The sequence below is a fragment of the Panthera pardus genome, unplaced genomic scaffold (assembly GCF_024362965.1).
Source record: "Panthera pardus isolate Hobbes unplaced genomic scaffold, ASM2436296v1 HiC_scaffold_19, whole genome shotgun sequence".
Taxonomy (NCBI): domain Eukaryota; kingdom Metazoa; phylum Chordata; class Mammalia; order Carnivora; family Felidae; genus Panthera; species Panthera pardus.
The window spans coordinates 23,421,118-23,442,826 of record NW_026526754.1 but is presented as its reverse complement, the minus strand read 5'-3'; the positions used below and the strand labels follow the sequence as shown (position 1 = coordinate 23,442,826).

General features: G+C 55.4%; 1 long non-coding RNA gene across 1 annotated transcript in view; it reads left to right on the top strand.

Annotated features, from left to right (window-relative positions):
- Positions 1–19,218, top strand: part of LOC109245571 (uncharacterized) — a 125,477-nt gene extending 106,259 nt beyond the window's left edge. The window contains exon 3 of the long non-coding RNA XR_002070957.2: positions 19,085–19,218. This is a non-coding gene — a long non-coding RNA (uncharacterized LOC109245571). The remainder of the gene's footprint in view (positions 1–19,084) is intronic.
- Positions 19,219–21,709: the final 2,491 nt, after the last annotated feature.

The window sequence follows — 21,709 nt, the reverse complement described above, 5'->3', positions numbered from 1 at the left end:
CCGTGGCTTAGTTCAGACCCTGGAGACCTTACTGCCATCTGTATCCCGTGGGCCAGAAGCTCGTCACAGGCCCGCGCCCTGCAGGCGGGGTAGTGTAATCCTTCACGAGGCAGCCTCGTGTCTGCTGACACCCTGGGATTCTATCGCCAAAGGAAAAGGGAAAGTACATACTGATGGCAACTAGCTGTTCCTGCCACACTGTGTCCCCAGTGTCCCCTTGAGTCTCCAGGACATAAGTCTCAAAGGAACTCACCAGATGAGAACCCCAACCGTCATTCCGAACTTGTAGGAGGCCCAGCATTAAGTGTGAACATTGTCTTCTAGCATGGGGAAGGCAGACACTGGCGTCTCCATTTACAGTTGAGGGTACAATAGCCATGATCCCTGATGTCCTTATCAGAAGGACCCCAGTCTTTTTTTTTTTTTTAACGTTTATTTATTTTTGAGAGAGAGACACACACACAGAATCCGAAGCAGGCTGCAGGCTCTGAGCTGTCAGCACAGAGCCCAATGCAGGGCTTGAACCCACGGACCGTGAGGTCACGACCCGAGCCGAAGCGGGACACTTAACCGACTGAGCCACCCAGGCGCCCCTTATCCAGGGCAATAATATAGCCATCCTTCCTCCCTATAGAAGAACTTTACATAGTGGATATAGATGCTCTTCCCTCCAGGAAGTGGAGCTTAACCCCGCCCTTGAGTGTGAGCTCAGCTCGGTGCCTCGCTTCCAAAGAACAGAGCATTGGCCGGGGACTAGCACGAGTCTGATGGTAGAGAAGTCCGGCAGACGCGATGTTAACCGGCAGAAGGAGGTGAACATCCCCAGTGATGCGTCACGTGGAGACGCCTCCCCGCCCGATGCCGTGTGACAGAAGGCACGTCATCTCTGTGGTCTGCTTCCCCAAACACATGGCTCGGTGTGACCATGAGAAAAAGCCCAGGTTGACAGACGGAGTCCAAGTTGAAGAACATTCTGCAAAATCTCCAACCTGTCTTCTTCGACACTGCCAAGGTCGGGAAAAACAAGGAAAGTCTGAGAAATGGTGGCAGCTCAGCCAAGGCTAAGGAGACGCGGAGACTGAATGCGGGGTGGGGTCCCGGGTGGTTCTACAGCGTGGGGTTCAGTTAACAGTAACGCACCGGTGTCGCCTTCCTACTTTGGAAAACATGCCGTCATTACCGAAGCTAGAGACATCTGGGGCAACTGGGCGCGGGGTACACGGGCACTCTGTACTGTCTTGACAACTCTTCTGTGACTCCAAAATTATTCCAAAACAAAACATCTGTTAAAAGTAAAAATACACAGCACCCCTGGCAGTTAAGGGTGGCCAAATGACCCTGTCCTGGCCAACCATGTGAACAGATGATTGTCCAGAGAGTTGGTTCCTGGGAGGGCTTGTGTGTGCGTGTGTGTGCATGCACGTGTAAGTGCACGCGCATGGGGGTGTGCGTGTGTGCGTGCACGTGCGTGGGTGCGTGCACGTGTTGGTATGTGTGTGCATGCGTGTCTAATAAAATCTTGGCACACACACCCCCCTTCCCTTCCTCTTGCCTGTTCCGTGCCTGGGGTGCAGGCTTCCCGCGTGTGCCGAGGGTGGGAAGGCGGTGAGCTGGAAGGGGACCCAGTTTTTAGCAAGTCCCTGCGGCCGCCGCAACGTGCTGGACGGTCCATCTTTGGAATTCTCATCACGTGAGAAAATCAAGCTTCAGGGCTTGGCCTCATTTGGTCAGGCACGGTCAGGTTCCTGTGCCACCGATCCCACACCGAATTTATGTTAGCTGGATCCCCGGGAAGTTGCCAACATGCGATTGTTCTGACCCAGAAAGATGGCGGTTTCACAAAGTTTGACCTACCACAGGTAACCTTTTCTCTAAATGCTGTGAACCATCTTCCACAAATCTGAGTCACAAAGAGGAGCAAACAGCCACTTTCCAATGCCTTTTTCTAGGGTAAGGAGTTGATCTCTTAGGAAATATAGTAACAGGTTTTATTTATTTATTTTTATTTTTTTAAAGTGTATTTATTTTTGAGAGAGAAAGAGAGAGAGAGAGAGGGAGACACAGAATCGGAAGCAGGCTCCAGGCTCCGAGCTGTCAGCACAGAGCCCGACGCAGGGCTCGAACCCACGACCTGTGAGATCATGGCCTGAGCCGAAGTCGGACGCTCAACCGACTGAGCCCCCAAGACGCCCCATAATAATAGGTTTTAAATACCATGTTTTACCTGGTGCCCTTGATGCTTCAGGTGACTCAGTGAGAGATTCCTGACCTCTCGGTATTACACGCGTAAGATTGAAAACCATGCTGCTGGTGTTTAAAAGAAATGCGTATCTTTCCAACCATGTCGCTCCTACGTCCATCCCCAAAGGCCTGAAAACAGAGACTCAAACACGTGCACGTGGATATTCACAACGGCACCCGTCACGACAGCCAAAAAGTGGGAACAACCCAGAAGGATCCAGAAGGTGATGAACGGAAAAACCAAACGTGGTCTGTCTATGCGTATGCTGGGATGTCACTCAGCGACAGTCAGGAAGGAAACACTGACACCGGCCGCCACAGGGCTGAACCCTGAAAGCGTTATGCCCGCTGAAAGCAGCCTGCGAAAAGAAAGCCGCATACGTAGGGTTCCTCTCACGTGAAACGTCCAGAACAGGGAGATCCAGACACAGAGTGCAGGTGGGTGGGTGGCTGCCAGGAGGGGGCAATGGGAAGCAATTGCTAACAAACACTGTTTGCTCTTGGGGCATGAAAATATTTTGGAACTCGGGAGAGAGGTGATGTTTTCACAACACTGTTAATGTGCTAAATGCAACCGAATTGTACTTTAAAATGATTTTGTTCGCGAATTTCACCCTTGATTTAAAAAACTTTTCTTCTGTGTTTTCAAATGCACGATCAAAACCAAACTGATTGTCTCATGAGACGACTTACAGTTGAGATCAAAATTGTCTCCGGCTGCATGATAAGCCTCTCCAAAACGTGGCAGTTTCAGACAATGATAGTGTTTGTTTTGCTCACGAATCCATGCATCGTGCAGAGATCAGCAGGGGCCGTCCACTGCTGTCCCCACACGGCGTCACCCAGGACCCCTCGAGGTGGGGGCTGGAGCCACCTGTGGGTCGTCCGGCTCGCCTGGCTAGCGGTTGACGTCGGTGGGGACCTCAGGTGGGGCTGGAGAGCAGGACGCCTTCCCGCGGCTTCACCTCACCTTCCGCGGCTCAGCCTCAGCCACCACACCGCGAGGCTCACGCCAGTCACGGTCCCCGGCAGGGACCAGAGCAGTGGTCCCTGGGAGCAGAGCGGTGGCCGCGGTCGGCTGGCACAGCCACCAGGGAGCGTGCGGCCGGACACGCGTGCTGTGTCAGGGGCGGTGATTCTCATGCATGTAAAGGGCTGAAATGGGAAGTGTCGCGAAAAGCCTTGTTAATAACGTAGAAGTAGGAATCTGACCGTAGTTTCGGGCCGATGACAGAGCTGGCCTCTGGGTTTTCACCACAGAACTTAGAGTCCCTTCTCTGCACACCCCGATGTTAAAGGATCACGCGGAAACATCCAGCCGATGTCCCAAGCCACTGAACCCCGGAATCGAACGTTGACACTCTCTGTCATCAGCTGCCTTCCATTTACAGCGGCGATGAGCACCCTGAGGGCCGCTTCCGGCCGGGAGACTTCCGGGCAAAGCCGCACGCGCTGCGGACTGCCTTAAACACCAAACACATCTGTGTTTGCCCCATCGATGACTTCTCTTTTCCCAAAAAGAGAGAAGAAAACAAATCTCTCCAAAGTTGTTTGGGTTAAATGCCAGCATTTTGTCTTAGGGATGCAAACCACTTTGTGCTAAAGCCAGACTTCCTTAAAACACACCCTTAGGGCCACCTTGTAAACGTTTAGGGAGGAGACAGGTACCCCGACTGCTCGGTCTCACCCTAGAATTCAACCTCCTCCCAAGGTGCCCTGCAGGGTGGGGTGCAATTATTCCTCCTCTGGGAGCCCCCGGCTTTCTGTGGCCTCACTGGCAGGGGGAGGGGTCCCACAAATCTCCGGGGATGCTGACGGGGAGAAGGGGCGCAGGACCGGGCAGTGCCGCCGAGGGGGCCCCGTCTGTATCCCCACTTCCCCGGTCACGGCGCTCGGCGTTATACACGCCTCTGTCGAGCGCATCTCCGTCCTAGCAAGGACTGGGTGCCACGCTCGACACGTTTGGTGGGAGGTGGAGGTCACGCGGAGCTCGGACCCCCCGCCACCCTCGCCAGCCTCCCCTTCTAGAAGCGCACACGCAAGGCGGCCATGTTCTTCCAAGCCAGCGGCCACGTAACCAACACACAATGGTAAAGCCCGTGCTCCGGGGGGCAGCCTGCAGTGCTCAGCCTGTCGGAGGTTTTTACCGTCGTGTTGGCCCCTCACCTTTACTAGAGACACATTTTCCAAATCTGTGGGAGCTCACGAGCTCTCAAAAGGTCGCAGGGCGGCCACACCCGAGACGGAGGCCAGGCTCAGGCTCGGCATCACCAACGCCTCTGCCGGCCCCATCGGTCGGGGTCCACCCCCGCGGCCTCTCGCGCCCCGGGGTCACCGTCACCTGCCCCACACCGGCCGTGTCGCTCAGTCTTCAGCATTGGCACCAGCCCTCCTGCAGCGGCTGGACTCATCGGGAGCTGCCCCCGATGAGCCTGACCAGCAAGGGTGAGGCCTGGGGGGCTGCAGGTGGAGGGAACAGCAGGAAGGATCTGCCTCGGAGCCTCTGAGCCAGCGTGCTCACCCGGAAAATGAGGACTGCAGGGAGCTGGTCCCTTAGCCCCTCACGCTCTGAGTTACGGTGACTTTTGCAGAACCTGGCACGTGTGGTCCCTCTGCCCTCCAGGGGCTTCCCGCTTCACTCTGCGCTCAAGGTCTTGGCAAGTTCCCACAAACACTGACCACCTTGCCGGTCGCACTCAAACAGGGCCCCAGGGTCATACCTGCCTCAGGACCTTGGCACTGGCTGTTCCACTCTCTCTGCCTGGGAGTTCTTCCCCAGAAAGCCTCCCTCCCCATGCTCCTCGGACCTCGCTCAGACGCCCACCCTCTGAGAGGCTATCCCCGTTCCCCTGTGTGGCATCACTCACTGCCCACCGTCCCCCGTCGTTGGTCCTGCCACATTTGCCTTCCCGGCACCTTCCGCCACTCGGTTCGGTGGGTGTTCTTGTGTTTAGTGTTGGCCCCCTCTGGTTAGTTCACAGCTAGCCCAGGACCTGGCGCACACGGGCCCCCCCGTGACCCGTGCCTTGTGGGCGGGCCCCGAGTCAGGGCTGGTCCTAGGCGACACAGGTGACCTCTGAGGCTAGGCCACAAAAGTCCTACAGCTTCTGCCCTGGGCTGTCAGAACACCCGGAGCCCTGAGCCACCTCGTGGGCAATCCGGCTTCCTCGTGGCCGGCATGCTGGAGCGAACCATTGGGGAGGCTGTGCGAAGACAGGGAGACGCCGTCTAGATGAGGCACGGAGCAGAGACCAGCGGTCCCCGCGAACCCTGCAGACTCATAGGCAGAGGAAAAGCCCCCCGTTGTCACAAGCCACTCAGTGTTAGAGTCGTTGATTATGCAGCCGTGCTACCGAGAACACCTGAAGGGTGAAGGACTCAAATCCGACCACGCGGCCGGCGTCAGGGGCCCACGCTGCCGGCGTGAGGGTCGGATGGACGGCGTCTGCACAGCGTCCACGTGGCCCGGGTGCTATCAACCTGCCCCACGAAAGCGTGCAGCCACGGTCAGGACCGCTTCGGCTCCGTAAACCTCCCAGCGCCTGGACGGGGCCAGAAGGGCTGGAGGCCTCAGCCCCCGGGAGGCTGTGGGCGAGCAGAGAAGGTGGCAGGAACCAGGCCTTCGGGGGCTGCTCTGGGTTTCTCTCGGACCAGAGTCGGTAATTAAAATGCAACCGGATGCACATATGATTCACAGGGAACAATGCTTTGTTCAAGGTCACGGCAAATTGAAATCACCTGGCAGGAGGGCCGGGGCTGGGAAGGCGCCTGTCCCCGGACCGCGGACTGGGGCTCCAGCTCGGCCTCTACAGAAGTGAGCTGCAGACGTGGGGACAAGGGGGTCCACGCCTGTAGAGGAGACGGAAAAGTCGGGATTCCAACCCAGAGTGAAAAGACACACAAGTTTGGGAGTGGCCAGGGGCAGAGAGGGCCTTGGTTCCTTGACAGGAGACTCCAGAGGGAGAGGCCAGATCGAGGAGCCCTGAAGGGCACCGCGGATGGACCTGGGAACACAGAGGTGCACCCTGGGAGCTCCCGCCAGGACCCAGGGCAGCCTGGGAACTGGGATTTTCTGGCCGCGTACTCTGGAGGCCAGGCCGCACCCCATCGTGCTGGGCAGTGGCTGCAGAGACAGAGGCCGCTTCAGAGTCCCAGGCCCAGCGACCCCACCGCCCCCTCAGCGTCCTGCCCTCCAGGGGGCAAACCAACCCCCAGGGGCTCACACACTTGCCCCAGCTCTGTCACTGTCGGAGGCCCTCTCCACTCACACCCAGATCTGTCTGCGAGCGGGCCTATTTCTTCAAATCAACTCTTTCAGGATGTAATTTACGAAAAATAGAAGGCGCCTGTCTTACGTGTGCAGCTTGATAAACTTGGACGCGTGTGTGCGGTCAGGTGAGCCCTGTCCCAGTTGAGATGTGGGACGTTCCATCACATCAGGGACCTGCAGGGGCCCCCTTTGGCATCAGCCCCCACCGTCCCCATCCCTGGCCCCAGGCTCTCACTACTGATTGGCTTTGCTTTGTCTAGAATCTCTTTCATCCTGAGACACAGTACCGGCCCTTGGGTGTCTGGCTTCCTCCCTTAGCACAGTCCCCGGGATGCCTTCTTCTGGCTGCGTGTGCCGTAGCTGGCCCCTCTTTACTGCTGAGTGCTACTCCACTGTGTGGACGTGCCCCGCTGTGTCTGTCCACTCCCCCGTGTGTGGACCCTGGGGCTCCTCCCGACGTGGGTTGTTAGCAATGAGCAAGTGTTTGTGCGGGGACACAGGTCTTCATTCCCTTTGGGTGACCCCTCAGAGTGAAATGCTGGGTTGAATACGTGTGTGTTTAACTTCACAACATGTGGGGGGGGCGGGTTTCTGCCGCCCTCGGCTCCCAAGTCCCCGTTCACCACTTTCACGACCCAGGGCTGGTTCGAGACCGGGACCTTTGCTCTCTTTGCGCTGCCTCCTCAAACTCATGACCTCGTCGGCTTAGTTTCCGAGGGTCTGGCTGGGAAGTGTCCTCTGGGAAGTGACATGTTTGAACCGCGGGGCCTGAGCCTTCCCAAAGCCAAGGGCCCTTGTAATTCTCTGGCCTCCGTGGAGAGTCCAGAACATTTCATTCACCCGAACGAATCTCATCATCTCGTAAACCCACGAGGACCCTTTACTTCTGAGCAAGGACAGGAGTGCGAGAGACAGCGTGTCTGGAGGAAGAGTGTGCAGACGGGGGAGCTGGCACGACCAGGGTGGACGTCCCTGCCTTCCCAGACAGTGGCTGTTTGACCCTGGTGGGATTACTTGGCCCCTCTCGGCCCCAAGATGCTGGTCCGAAAATGGGAGTGAATGACCCCAGTCACCTTGTGGAAGAAAAGTGGAAACGTGCAGAGACCTCGAAACCCAGCCGATGCTCGGCCCATTGTGGCTGTTGTTGGGGTTCGACGTGCTTCCCTTTCCAGCAACTAATTAGCAACTAGAATGTTCCTTCACGTTCTCGTTCGGAGGCTACCTCGGCCACACAGGGCGGGACGGCTCTGGGTTCGGGACTCTTGGGTGCACTTCGTTGGCTACCAAGAGGCCGTGGCTTAATCTTTAGATGGCGTCCTGTCTCACTGTCCCAGTAGTGATCTCAGGAGACCATCTGAGGAGGGAAGGAAGCAGGCGGGGGGTGGGGGGTGTGCAGGGGAACAGCAGAGCAGAGCAAGGGTGCGGGGGCCCCAGCCTGGCCCCCAGGAGCCCTGGAGCGTCCGCGGCACCCGGTCGCTCGGTGGACCCGGACCGTGGCACCTCTCACTCGCTGGCCGTGGGCCACAGGCTGCCCTGGTGTTGGGACGAGGCCCACGAGCCCCAGGCCCCTCCAGGTGAGGTGGCTCCGGCCATTCTGGAGAAGGAGCAGGTGCGTCCAGCCTCTGGAGGAAGGGCGTGTACAAGTAGACGTGGGACCCAGGGGTCAGGCAGGCCGCCAGCCGCACCCAACGCCCGTGCCACAGACCGTAACGTAACTTCACAAAGGCAGAGGACCGTGTCAACCTCCTGTTGCTGCTGCAACGACCAGCAGCTTGGCGGCTTCAAACAACAGAGATCTGCTCTCACACGGTTCTGGAGGTCAGTCGTCCGGCACCGGCTCTCCGGAGCTGAAGTTAAGGTGTTGGCCAGGCTGCATTCCTTCTAGAGGCTCCGGGGAAGAATTCATTTCCTCTTCCTTTCCTTGCCTTTTCCGGCTCCTAGGAGCCGCTCACGTTGAGTGTGTTGGTAAGCCACACATCAAAGTGCTAGACCGTGGAGACTCTAGCCGGGAAGGAAAAAAAGGAAGGGCAGGAAGGGACTGACCGTCAGGAACGAAGAAGAGAAGTCAGGACACGGAAGCCTCAGTGAGGATGAGGGGTCCCTGCATCGGGGCTAGGGAGGTAGAAGAAGAGCCTGTGGTCCTAGTGGATGTTGGAACCGGTGATTGCAGACGTGGGGCCGATCCATAGTGACGATGCCGGGAAGAGAGACTACAGGGATGAGTGCCTTTGGTCGAGCGGAGACGAAGTCACAGACCGACAGGAGAATCCCAAGGTCGAGGGTTCGGGTGGGCTTCCCACGAGGCCGCCCGCCGCTCCCAGGGTGGACTCTGTCGGAGGACCCCGCGCAAACGCAGCCAAGATGTTTCCTGAAGCATGGAGGTCCACTGTCTTCTCCACAAACGGGTCCTTAGAGTGTAATCCCTGCCCTGTGACCGTGGTTGGCGGTTTCTGTAAGTGGACAGGGGCATTTAGGCTCCAGAGGCTCAGCCACCATGAAGCCTTACTCTCTCCCGTTCTCGGTGCCACAGGGGCAGCCGGGGGCACGGCTTTGGACGAGCAGGTGGACAGGGTCGGTGCTGTCTCCCCCTTACTGGTTCTGCAGCTTTATGACACTCACAGAAGCCCTCTTGTCCCCCGCTTCCTCCCCTTAAAATAAGACAAGAAGAATACCCACGGCGTAGGATGATCATGATGGGTAAGAGAGAACATGTCATAAAAATGCCCCCCCGGGGTGGATTTCTGTTCCTGCCTGTACCACACGCACGATGAGAAACATGCTTCGCACCTCACCCCAGTATAACCAAAACCATATTCTTGCCACTTCTGATGTGGTCTGGAATTCTCTATTCTATTCTAGTCTTGTTTATTCTATTCTATTTCATTAAAACACACACACACACACACACACACACACACACACACACACACTGCTTATGAGTCATTCAATTGATTTTACAATCCATTAGCCAGAAGCGTTCCAGAACTGTGTTCCCCGAAGTTACCATTTTCCTGACAAGATTCACTTTTCCCTAAGTTCACGTGTCCTGGCGGAGTGCCCGCTCTTCCCAGGTTGGCAGGGAGAAGCGGGTGGCTAGGGACATCCCAAATCCGGACAAAGTGGGTGAGAGGTGATAGCCCTAGAAAGCAGTCACTTTGTGTCGCGACTTCTTTTCATTCGTTCAGTTAATAAATGCAGATATTTTCCACATTAAAGAAAGGGACACTCTGAGGACCACCCGTTCTTGGAAGTCTAATTTAACAAGTGACCCCGAGCTAGCCGTCCTCAGCTTTGCAGCTCAGCAGGGCCACCCCCAGGGCCAGAGCTGGGTCACACCCTAGACCCATGGATTAAGTTGAGCCCAGGGGTGGGGTAGAGTCAGGAGGAGGGCTGGTTGTTTTTAAGGCTCCTGGTGATTCCCGTTGGCACGACAAGCGGGGAAGGCACTTAGGGGTCTGTTGAAAATGCAGCTTCTGACCATTCAGAGGGTCTGGGTGGGGCGGGGGCTGCGTTTCCAGCAAGCTCCCGGGGGATGCTGTCAGCCCGGGGACCCCACCGTAAGCATCGGGGTCTTAGACCCTGGCTGAACGCAAGAAGCTTTGGGGAGCTTTGAGACCCCACCCCGGACGAATTGTTCGTGAGTCTCTAGGAGTCCAAAGGCGTCTGTATTTTTCGGACGCTCTGCGGTCGGTTCTAACGTGCTTCAGTCGGAGCGGAGAGTGGCTACTCCAATGGGTACAAACACACCCGGGAGCCCCCGGCTTTGAATCCCATCCCTGGCCGCGGGGCCTTGGGTGGGTCCCTGTGCTCTGTGAGCCTCAGTTTCCTCATCGGTGACGGGGGGGGGGTGGTGGTGGTACGTGCATCCTGGGGCCTTGACTGGGATTCAGGCTCAGTCAAGAGCCCTGGAGGCAGGTGGCCACCAGTTTTTACTCTCTGGGATGAGATACGTGAGGAACATCCCAAGAAGACTCTGTCCTCATGGCACATGGAGCTCAGGCTGCAGAGGGGCCAAAGGACCCCTGGCAGCCTGGCCCACAGGCTGGGCAGGGCCTTGTGGAGAGGGTCCCTGTCCCCATAGCATCCCTGGGGTCCTCCCAGGCTCCGTCCCGGCTCTGCCACTCCCCCACCTCTGAATGTCCCAGGGGCTCCCCGTCCAGGAAGGAGAAGGGTCTGTTGAACAATCAGTTCCTTCCTAACTTTGGGTTCAAAAGACTGAGGCTCAAACCCCAGGTCTGCTGTGTGACCTTGGGCAAGTGACTTAACCTCTGTGGGCTCCCTTCCTCATCCACATACGACAGGAATGATAAGACACAGCAGTCACCGTTGAGGATCGAAGCAGGCATTCTACGCACACGGTAAATAGTACGGCTAGAACTGTGCCAGGCTTTGATGAAACAGGTGTGACGGAAGGGGCAGGAGAGGGGTGCCAGACAGAGGAACTGGAACAACAGTTTCACCTTTTGAGAAAAGAAAACAGCGAACTGCTCTCATGGAAATCTGTTGCCCAGCTGGGCCGCCTTCCAGTCCCCTGTCTCAGTGGGAAGGGCCGCCCTCTGGAGCAACGAGTCCCGAAAACTGCACTCAGGGCTATCGGTGCCGAAATGGGCTCCTGGCCTCCGGGAAGTCAGGCTCAATCCAGTCTGACCGGACCTGGGGTGTTTTCCTGGGTGCTGGGGATTGTCTAGACGTGGCCTGGCCGTGTCCGAGCATGTGAAACAGGGCTGTGGGGCCTGACGGCTGTGCTTGGCAGTGGGCTGGGCCGAGTGCTTGGAGCCGGGACGGCAAGGATGACGAGGTGCTGAAATCTCCCCGAGGGCGTCGTATCAGATGGTCCGGCTGCCAGCTCTGGGCTCTGGGCTCCAAGCTTGGCAAGCGCATCCTCAACAACCGATGGAGAGATAAGGCGGCGGACAGGACATGGGGCGAGGGAGTCATCCCTCCCCAAGTGAGCCAGCGTGGGAAACGGGAGGGTCCCCAATTACAGTCACATCTCTGCTCCGAGGGTGAGACCAACAGCCTAGTAATGAAGAGTGGGGTGCTGACGTCACGTGTAATGTGTGTGGACCTTGCTTACATCCTGACTTGAATAGATGATGGCTGGCTGGAAATGACAGATGATAGATAGAGGATAGATAGATAGATAGATAGATAGATAGATAGATACAAATGGGTGGATAGATAGATAACATCCATATATTGGATGGATGGATGGATGGATGGATGGATGGATGGATGGATGGAGGAAGGGAGGGATGGATGGAGGGATGGATGGAGGGATGGATGGATGGATGGATGGATGGATGGATGGAGGAAGGGAGGGATGGATGGAGGGATGGATGGATGGGTGGATGGATGGATGGGTGGATGGATGGAGGGAGGGAGGGAGGGAGGAAGGGAGGGATGGATGGAGAGATGGAGGAAGGGAGGGATGGATGGAGGGAGGAAGGGAGGGAGGGAGGGATGGATGGATGGATGGATGGATGGATGGATGGATGGATGGAGGAAGGGAGGGAGGGAGGGATGGGTGGATGGATGGGCAGATGGATGGATGTGTGGATGGATGGAGGGAGGGAGGAAGGGAGGGATGATAGAGGGATGGAGGAAGGAAGGGAGGGATGGAGGGAGGGATGGATGGAGAGAGGAAGGGAGGGGTGGATGGAGGGATGGATGGATAGAAGGATGGAGGGAGGAAGGGAGGGAGGAAGGGATGGATGGAGGGAGGGAGGGAAGGAGAAAGGGAGGGAGGGATGGGTGGATGGATGGGCAGATGGATGGATGGGTGGATGGATGGAGGGAGGGAGGAAGGGAGGGATGATAGAGGGATGGAGGGAGGAAGGGAGGGAGGGATGGAGGGATGGAGGGATGGAGGGAGGAAGGGAGGGAGGGATGGAGGGATGGAGGGGTGGATGGATGGATAAAACAGGTAGATAGTGTGTAGACAAAGGTAATGGATGATATCAACACAGATGATAGATGATGTAGATACAGTTATGGATGACATAGACAGATATAGATGAGGCCATTTGAAAATTTTGAGCAGTAACTGCACATTTTGTTATTTTGAAGAGTTACTGTTTATTTTTAGGTGTCCAGAGAGTAGACTCAGACGGGGCCTGGCCCGTCAACATCATTCAGGGAGATAAGGGGCACATGCTGAGGAGAGAAGCTTCCACTTCACTCTGGCAAGTCTAGGATCTGAACAAATTAGCAGGAAGGAAGCAGATCAGACCAGGTCGTCATTGACTGCATGGTTTGCTCTCTGCCAGGCACTTGCCTTGGTGTCGGGGAACAAGGACCAGCGGCCTCGGGTCCCCCTGTCCAACACAGAACCCACCGGCCACGCAGGGCTATTTAAATTAAAATCATTAAAACTGGATGAAAGTAAACACTCGGCTCTTCAGTCACACCAGCCACATTTCGAGTGCTCCCATAGCCACATGTGGCGACCACACGGGACGGTGCGGTTCTAGAACATTCCATGGTTGCAGAAAGTTCTCCTGGACGGCCCTGTTGTGGGGAGTGGAGGTCTGAGAACAGATGCAGCTGGTGTGAGGGCAAGGAGCCAAGGGGTGTCGCCAGCACCACGAGTGAGGCCGATGGCGCTGTGCGTGCAGCGGGGTGGAGGGGAGCTGCCCCCGCCTCTGTTCCCCTCTGGGAGCCCAGGAACAGTCCCCGTGCTCCCAGAGCTGACCTCTAGTGTGGAGAGTCGCATTAACGGGCTAACCTGCTTTATTCTTGCTAACCGGCCCACCAGCTTCCCACTGTTGACAAGCTCCTGAGTTAGTCCCTCACTGTGTCACGGGGTGGGGGGTGGGGTTGGCGCGGGGCCGCGGCTGCTACTTCCGCTGCAGTACAGTGTCTGTGCATGTCCTTTCGTGCCTCCCCGCGTCTCCGTTCCCGGACGCCCATCTCGCCGTACCCAGCACGCCAAGCCGGCAATGCCCCCGGTCGCCCTGCAGTCGGGGACAACCATAAACAGCCTTGAGCCTACAGCCCAGTTAAGGCTCACCCCAACAGCTCGAGGTGCTTCCCCCAGCTGGCCGAGACCGGAGCCCCGACTGTCTGCTGGCTGCTGACCCCCGTTCCCCAGACAGGTGCAACCGAACCATTCCATGTCGACGTTTCGGTATTTGCCGGTGACAGAAGGAAACCAGGGACGGGCCTTTCCAAATGGGCCATGTGACTGTGGCACTAAAATGGCATGTCTGGGGCCGAGGCCGGCGCCTCTGCGGGGGAGGGCCACGTGTTTGCCCAGCGGGGACTCAATGCCCACGTCTCAGGTGCCAGATGACCCTCAGATCTTGTCATTTTCGGAGGCTAGAGCCCCGAGAGGAAAAAAAGACACACCCTTAAATCCCACCACACTCCCACATTTTCTGTTTATGTTTCCAGACTTTCTCTCTTACAAATAGAAATTCACGAACGTAAGTGTGGGTGTGTATGTTTGTATGTTCTCTTATGTACGTGATTGTAAAAATGCTCTTTGGGACCCCCCCCCCCCCCACATAATGTATCATGATAACTTCTTGGCATCAGTAAAGGTAATTGCATTGTCATCCCTTTAATGGCTCTGCTATATTCCATTATACGCATACGTCGTATTTATTAAGCACGTGTGTCCTTTAAGAGCGTGTTTACAGCAGACAATGGAAAACTCACCACAGCGGCTTTAAAAAATGAGATTTGGGGCTTCTGCGTGGCTCAGTCAGCTAAGCGCCTGATGCTTGATTTCCGCTCAGGTCACGATCTCACGTTTCGTGGGATCAAGCCCCGAGTCGGGCTCTGTGCTGACAGCACAGAGCCTGCTTGGGATTCTCTTTCTCCCCCAACCCCACCCCCTACCCCTCCCCTGGTCTCTTTCTCAAAATAAATAAATAAACTTCACATAAATAAATAATCAGGTTCATTTTCTCACAAGACCAGAAGGCTAGAGGAGACAGTGTGGTCAGTGGTCCAGCACTGTTGGTAGACAGATCCCGTGTCTCTGTGGTTTTCTCTGCCACGCCTCATGACACACAGAGTGACTGTGGCTCCAGACATCATACCCATATTCAAGATAAAAAGAAGGGTGAAGGGGAAAATTTAGTGAAGACCAGAAAAGCATCCCATAAATCCTTCCAGAAGACTTGTTTTCATGCCCTCAGCCAAGAAGGGCTCCCCCAGCCTCTAGTGACTTCAAGGCAGGTGGCGGGGGCGGGGCGGGGGGGGATTGGTGGGCTGCTAAAGCCTATTTGACCTGTGGCCTTTATAGCAGGAGATGGAAAGGGGACGAGGAACCTGACGCAGATTCCTGCATGGCTCAGCGGGCCATCTCCAGGGACCTGTCCAGGTTTTCGCCCTGAGACTCAAGCTGAAGAAGCGACACCTCTTGTCATGAGGAGGCTGGACGTTCCACAGGGGATGATGGGAAACACCCCTTGAGAGCTCAGCTGGGAGCCCTCGCCCACGGCATGGGGATCACGTTCCCCACGGGAAGCTGGGGCCAGGGCAGGAAGTCAAGGCAGAATGCGGACACCCGGGCTACAGGGAGGCGTAGGGCTTGGACGGAGAGAGAGACCCCGCAGACAGCGGGAGCAGGGGCGTGAAGGCAGGGCTCCGGGAGGCCTTCCAGAACTGAAGCCACGTAACATCAAGATGGTCCTTTTCCCCGGGTTTTGAGAAAACAATATGGCGACTCCAAAGGTCACATGGGCGACTTCTCACCATCCAGGGGAAGAAGGTGCTTCTCTTCCCGCTCTGCTGTCTTAGATTCAGACTGTGTTTGTCCCGAGAGTCAAACAGGAAGAGGCACTCCCAAGTTCCGGGAGCCCTCTGGCTACCCTGCCGGCACGTGGACGCTTGGCAAGGCTGAGCACGTCAGCCCGTGGGCTGCGGGTAGATTAGGATTGTCCCCGGGACCGAGAGATGGCGGAGGTGACATGAGTAGTTACCGCAGGCTCTGAACTGGCAGCTCGTGTTCAAGGGGCCGTGGTTTGCTTGTTCCGTGAGGACCATAGCAGCTGAAGGAAGTTAGACACGGCCAAGAGTTTTGTTAAAAACAAAAAAACAAAAAAAAACACAAAAAAGGGCGCCTGGGTAGCTCCGTCAGTTAAGCCGACAACGTCGGCTCAGGTCAGGATCTCACGGTCCGTGAGTTCGAGCCCCGCGTCGGGCTCTGTGCTGACCGCTCGGGGCCTGGAGCCTGTTTCCGATTCTGTGTCTCCCTCTCTCTGACCCTCCCCCGTTCATGCTCTGTCTCTCTCTGTCTCAAAAATAAAAATAAAAAAACGTTAAAAAAAATTTTAATTAAAAAAAAAAAGAACATGTTTAAATAAAATATAAGTGGATAAAAAATAATTAGCATAAAATTATAGTTTAAAATCCCGGAAAGTGACTTGAATGAGCAATTTAAGAAGTAAAATCTGCTATACATCTGTAATGCTTGAACTTTTTGCAAATACATATTAATTTTCATTAATTAATTTTTTAATTCATTAAAATAATTAATTTTGCTGTTGGGGTGGAGGGAAGTATTTTAAATAAAGTAAACTACCAAAGCGTTTTTTTGAAACTCACCTGCTAGTTCTGTGTAGAAGTTTGGAGAGTTTATTTTATTATTATTAAGAGTTTATTTTACTATTATTCTCCTGGATGCAGGTTTCCTCTCTGCTAACAATAAGACATAGCAAATATTTGCATTCTCTTCACTTTGCAGAGAGCAGGAAGGATACCCCAGACACCGTCTCTAAGTGCTTTGAATCCAGTTTAAGTAAAGAAGTGTACCAAGTGTTACCAGAGTCAATAACCTATGTGCTACGTTGCTTTCTAATTCTTTTTTTGTGAAAAGTGATTAAGCAGCTCTGGTAGGAGCCTCTCCTGGGCTGCAGTGGGACACCTTCTCACCGTGTCCTCGCAGGGTGAAAGGGGCTGGGAGCCCTGTGGGGTCCCTGTCACTAGAGCAGTCATCCCATTAGTGGTGGCCCCATCCCCACCGCCTAATCATCTCTCAAAGGCCCCAAGCCCTAATACCACCCCTTTGAGACTCGGGATTTCAATATGGGAATCTGGGAGGATACAGCATTCACACCATAACCCCATCTGTTACCTCTGCTTTCCCGTCTGTTGGCTCTACTGACAGTCAGAAACTGCCCTCATGGAGGCAGGATGGCTGCCTAAGCTCCTGCCTTGCATCCTATCTCCTTAAGCGCCCCCAGGCAAACAGAGAAATTCCTTACCCAGTGGTCCATGACCACTGAGTCTCTTTGATTTAAATGGGTTCATATCCATCCCTGACCCCAGCCCTCTGGCAGGAGGCATGTGAGCTAATCGTCTCGTTGCCCAGCCTGAATCCCCAGGCCACTTCTGGACACAAACATAAAGCAGCCAACCCACAGGGAGTGGACTGAGTGTAGGGGAGGGATGGCGCCCGTGGAAGACCACAGCGCTGTCGCCAGGAGATGGAGCACAGACCTCGAGCAGGCAAGGGCACAGATGTCAGTCCTGTCCGTGGGGCAGGACCCCACCACGCGGCACCCCCTCCCATCTCGGGGCACACGTTCACCCTCCGGTGGCGTTAGAAGCGTTTGCCGGGTATCGCCTGGGGGCTAGACGACAGATCCAGGATTCTCCCGGCTCCCGGCTGCAGAGCTCTGTCTGCTGCATGCGTGCCGCCCACGGGAAACTCTCCCGTGACCTTCGGAAGGCAGAAGCCACTCCCGCTTTGCTGGCGGCCTCAGAGCATTCGCGGGCTTTGGCACATGGGAGTTTCTGTGACGGTCCCCGTGTTCCCTTGCCATTCTGGGCAGCACCAACCTGTTGAGTCTTTGAATTGCACTTAGGGTAACAAACCCGAAGGCTGGGTCCAGCCTCTCCTGATTCCACACACCCCCCTCCCCGGGGTTTCCGGAGGCTTTGAAAACACCCAGTTCCCTACACTGAGTCCCTGTCTTTGAAATACTTGGAGTGGCTTGTTTTCCTAACCAGATTCCGACTGTAACGTTGCACTTTGGTGGAAGATTTTGAGAAGCCCTAATCTATCCAACGTTCTCTTTTTCTGTTGAGAAAACCGAGGCCTGCTCTGTTCGCCAGCTTGCAGGCTTTCTAAGTACCACGTCACCAGCCACATGTGGCCACTGACCTTTCAAGTGAGTTAAATTGTATGGGTTTTAAAACCCAGTCCCTCCGTTGCTCTCCCCAATGTGGCCCGCAGCTGCCCAAGCGGAGAGCACTCACGTGGGGTACAGAGAACATTGCCGTTATCACGGAAGGTTCTGGACAGTGCTGCTCTAGGCACTCGTCGCATAAATCTGTGCCCCAACGACGTTAATTTTCTTCTCCATAAGCAGTAGCACGAGAAAGACAACTTAGTTGAGACCACTTGTATTACAAATGAAGAAACAGAGGCCAGATTCAAAGAGTGGCTCAAGGTTACCAGGGACTCAGTGAGCCCCAATCCTACTTCCCTTCTGTGACTTGAGTCACCGTCATTCCGACCAAAAACGTGTATGTTCGTGGGGCATCTACCTGGCCGGCTCAGTTGGGGGAGCGTGCGACTCTTGATGTCAGGGTTGTAAGAGCCCCACGCTGGGTGTAGAGATGACCTAAAAATAAGATCTTAGGGGCACCTGGGTGGCTGAGTCAGTTAAGTGCCCAACTTCGGCTCAGGTCATGATCTCATGATTCATGAGTTCGAGCCCCACATTGGGCTCTGCGCTGACAGCTCAGAGCCTGGAGCCTGCTTGGGGTTCTGTCTCCCTCTCTCTCTGCCCCTCCCACACACACTCTCTGTCTCTTTCTCTCTCAAAAGAATGTTTACTGCATACATTCATGTCAATACAACACTAATCTTAAAAAGAGTGGTAAGAGGGGAAAAAAGCAGGCAGATATTCTTACAAATAACCCATCAGCATTGACTTTGCAATGGACTCAACCAGCTGCTTTTCATAGAATATGGTGCTAGTTGTTTTTTGGGTTGTTTTTTTTTTTTTATTTCCCAAATTAGACCACATTTTGCGCCGGATTCGGATCCCAAGATTCTAACTGGAACGTTAAAAGTGACCTGTGTTGACTTGTTCTCAAAGAGCCGGGGAATCACCGCCAACGTTCCTTCTGTGAATCACAGGACACGTCTGTTTTCTGCAAGCGGGTCACTTGGGGGGTAATATCCCTTTCTGATAAAAAGGACTTAACTGGGAGAATTTTTTCCAGTCACTGTGGGAACGTGTTTTCTTGCAAAGAGCCACGAGGATTTTAGAGGCCAGACTAGCTGTTTCTCAGGAACCGTTTCCTCCTTGTGTCTTCCTGGAAAGAACGCGCCGGCTCTGACCACCTGGGTGTCCGGGGGGAGGCTGAAGAATTGTTCAGAGACGCCGTGTCTGTGGTCTCTGAAATGAAAGTTGCAAAACGAGAGAGAACACTGAACAGAAGCAAATGTGCTTTTCCTCAACACAAGGTTTCCTCCCCCAGAACGGCATCAGACTGTCGGAAGCTGGGCACTGTTCCAAAGGTTAGAGACAGGGCCAAAACACATCATTTTAGCTTTCTCGGATGGCCATTTCTGTCTCTGAAATGTTAAATCCCGTCTCCCCACAGTTGCAACAGTCCATCCCTCAAGTGCAGCCCGGCGGGGAAGCTCTTAGCTCTTTGGTCTCTGGACGCGGGAGACAGAGACGAAAACCGCGGTCAGGTAGGTGCCCCCCAAGGCCGTGCCGCTGCCCGTGGCCTCCCCGAGAAGGCTTTGCTCCCAGAGACCCACCGACTCTGGCCCCAGACTCCCCGAGTGGAAAGCAAGGTGGTGGAGGGGCGCTGGGGCACAGCGGGGCCTGCTCACACACGCCGGCTTCGCCCGGACAGGCTCCGAGGTGCAGGGGAAGTGTGTCCGGTGGGAGCGTCGAGTGCAGAGGTGCCCCTGGGCCCCCGGTTGCCGGCCTGGTATCGACAGTGCCTGCAGTCTGGTCCAGTGTTGTAGGATTTGCTCTCTGACTCGCACAGCAAACCCTGCCCGTCTCTCGCAGTCATAGGAAGGCCCACGTGCCTGCCCGGCGAGAGGGAGCAGAAGCCCAAGCGGAGGGCACTGATCCGGGGGGGGAGTTTGGAGCTAAGCATACCCTTCCTCCAGCCGCTGGAGTTGGGGGGGCTTCCTGGGGGGCCTTGAAGGCCACCTGTACTGAGGCAGGGGCTGCCAGTGCCCACCCAAGAGCCCACATCCTGTCCAGGAAGAGCAACCCCCTCTCACCCCAGAGCAGCCCGCAGCCAACTGTGACCTAGAATCAGAGGCTAAATACCTCCTCGCCCAGTGGGTGGGGTGACTCCAAGGCATGTTCTAGAATCTCTGAGGGCCCCCTGGTGTTGCTGAATCCAGTGCCCTCAGAAGTCACCCCCTCATGAATGCACATCTGTTGCCCCTGTCCCTTCCTTGCCTCACTTCCCCACTCCCCTACCAGTGCTTCCTGGGGCCACGCCCAATCCTTGCCTCAGGCTCTGCTTCTGGGGAACCCAAGTTCAGACACATATCTTATGATTGAAGGGATGTTGGGACAGTTCTGTCTTCCCTACAATATCTGCTGTCATAGGCCTATCTCTTACTACTGAATTACGTCACTGGAGACACATGCCTGTGGGATTTCAAGATTGGGGTCTGGTCATTTGCTCCGGCAATCCCCCTTCTGGGTACACCCAAAAGAAATGAAAGCAGGGTCTCAAAGAGATATTCGCACCGCCCGTGTTCGTAGCAGCATTATTCGCGATAGCCAAAAGGTAGAAGAAACCAGCCTCCATTGACAGATGAGTGGGTAAGCAAAATGTGGCCTTCGCATGCAACGGAATATCATTTAGCCTTAAAGAGGAAGGGAATTCTGTCACCTGCTACGAGCTGGGTGGACCTTAAGGACATCATGTCCAGTGAAAGAAGCCAGTCACAAAGAGGACAAGAATCACACGTGGTTCCACTAATAGGAAATCCCTACAGACAGGAGGAAGATGTTGGGTGCCAGGGGCTGGGGTGAGGAGGATGGGGGGTTAGTGCTTAACGGGGACAGAGTTTCTGTTTGGGATGACGGGAAAGTTCCGGAGATGGATGGTTGCACAGTAGGGTCAAGGTATTAGCACCGCTGAACCGCACATTTAAAAATGGTCAAGACGGTAAATTTTACGTTGTACGTATTTTACCAAAACGTATACACGTCTAAGAAACTGAGGCGCCTGGGTGGCTCAGTCAGTTAAGCATCTGACTTTTGATTTGAGCTCAGGTCATGGTCTCATGGTTCAGGAGTTCGAGCCCCGCATCTGGCTCCGCACTGACAGTGTTTGGAATTCTCTCTCTGCCTCTCTCTGCCCCTCCCTGCTCATGTTCTCTCCCTCTCTCTCTCTCTCTCTCTCTCAAAAATAAATGAACTGTAAAAAAACAAAATAAAATAATAAAAATACTAAAAGCCTAAGAAACTAAGACTGAGGTCTGGAAATAGACAGACCATGGCAGAGGCATCCCTTCCGCACCAGGAATGCGGTGGCGAGGGGCACGTCCCGGCAACTGGTCACCACGGCACAGGCCCTGGGTGACCTCTGGGGCTCCCTCGACCTCCTCTCCCATCACAAAGCCCCACCGGTCCCCCGCTCACCTACGTCCTACCCGCTCTGGGCCCCTCGGGAGACCACCGCTGCCGTAGGGTGTGCTGGGCCCGCCCACACTTTCCCACACGTTCCCGGAGCTCAAGGCCAAGGCCCCTGCATCTCAGAGATTCCCGCGTGACCCTCAGGCTGTCTTCACAGGCGCAGACACACTCACACCCCCCTCCCCCCCGCACCCTCGCTCACTGGACCCTCCTCTAAACTGACTCACCTTCGCTGGACAAGACCCCCTTTACGAGCAACCTCATGTCCCCCGTACCAATGGAAAGCCCAGCGTAGAGCCAGCAAGAGAAGAATAACCACAATATAATAAAAGCCACAAAGACTAAACAGTGCGTCCCGGCCCTAACCGGACGCCCAGCAAAGGCTCTGAGCTGAGGCTTGTCTGTCTTCGTCACACTCGGGGGTCGGGAGTGTTGAGAGAGGGGTAAAGACAGAGCGGGGCCGCTCGACAGGCGTCCTCTCCCACGGTCAGGCTGGCAGCGAGAGGGGAAAGGAAGTGACTCCTGCGTTGCCCGCACACGCGCACCTCGCGTGAGGCCTCGTGTCCACCAAAGCCACCTTCAGGAGTCCCCGTAGAACGAGGCTCAC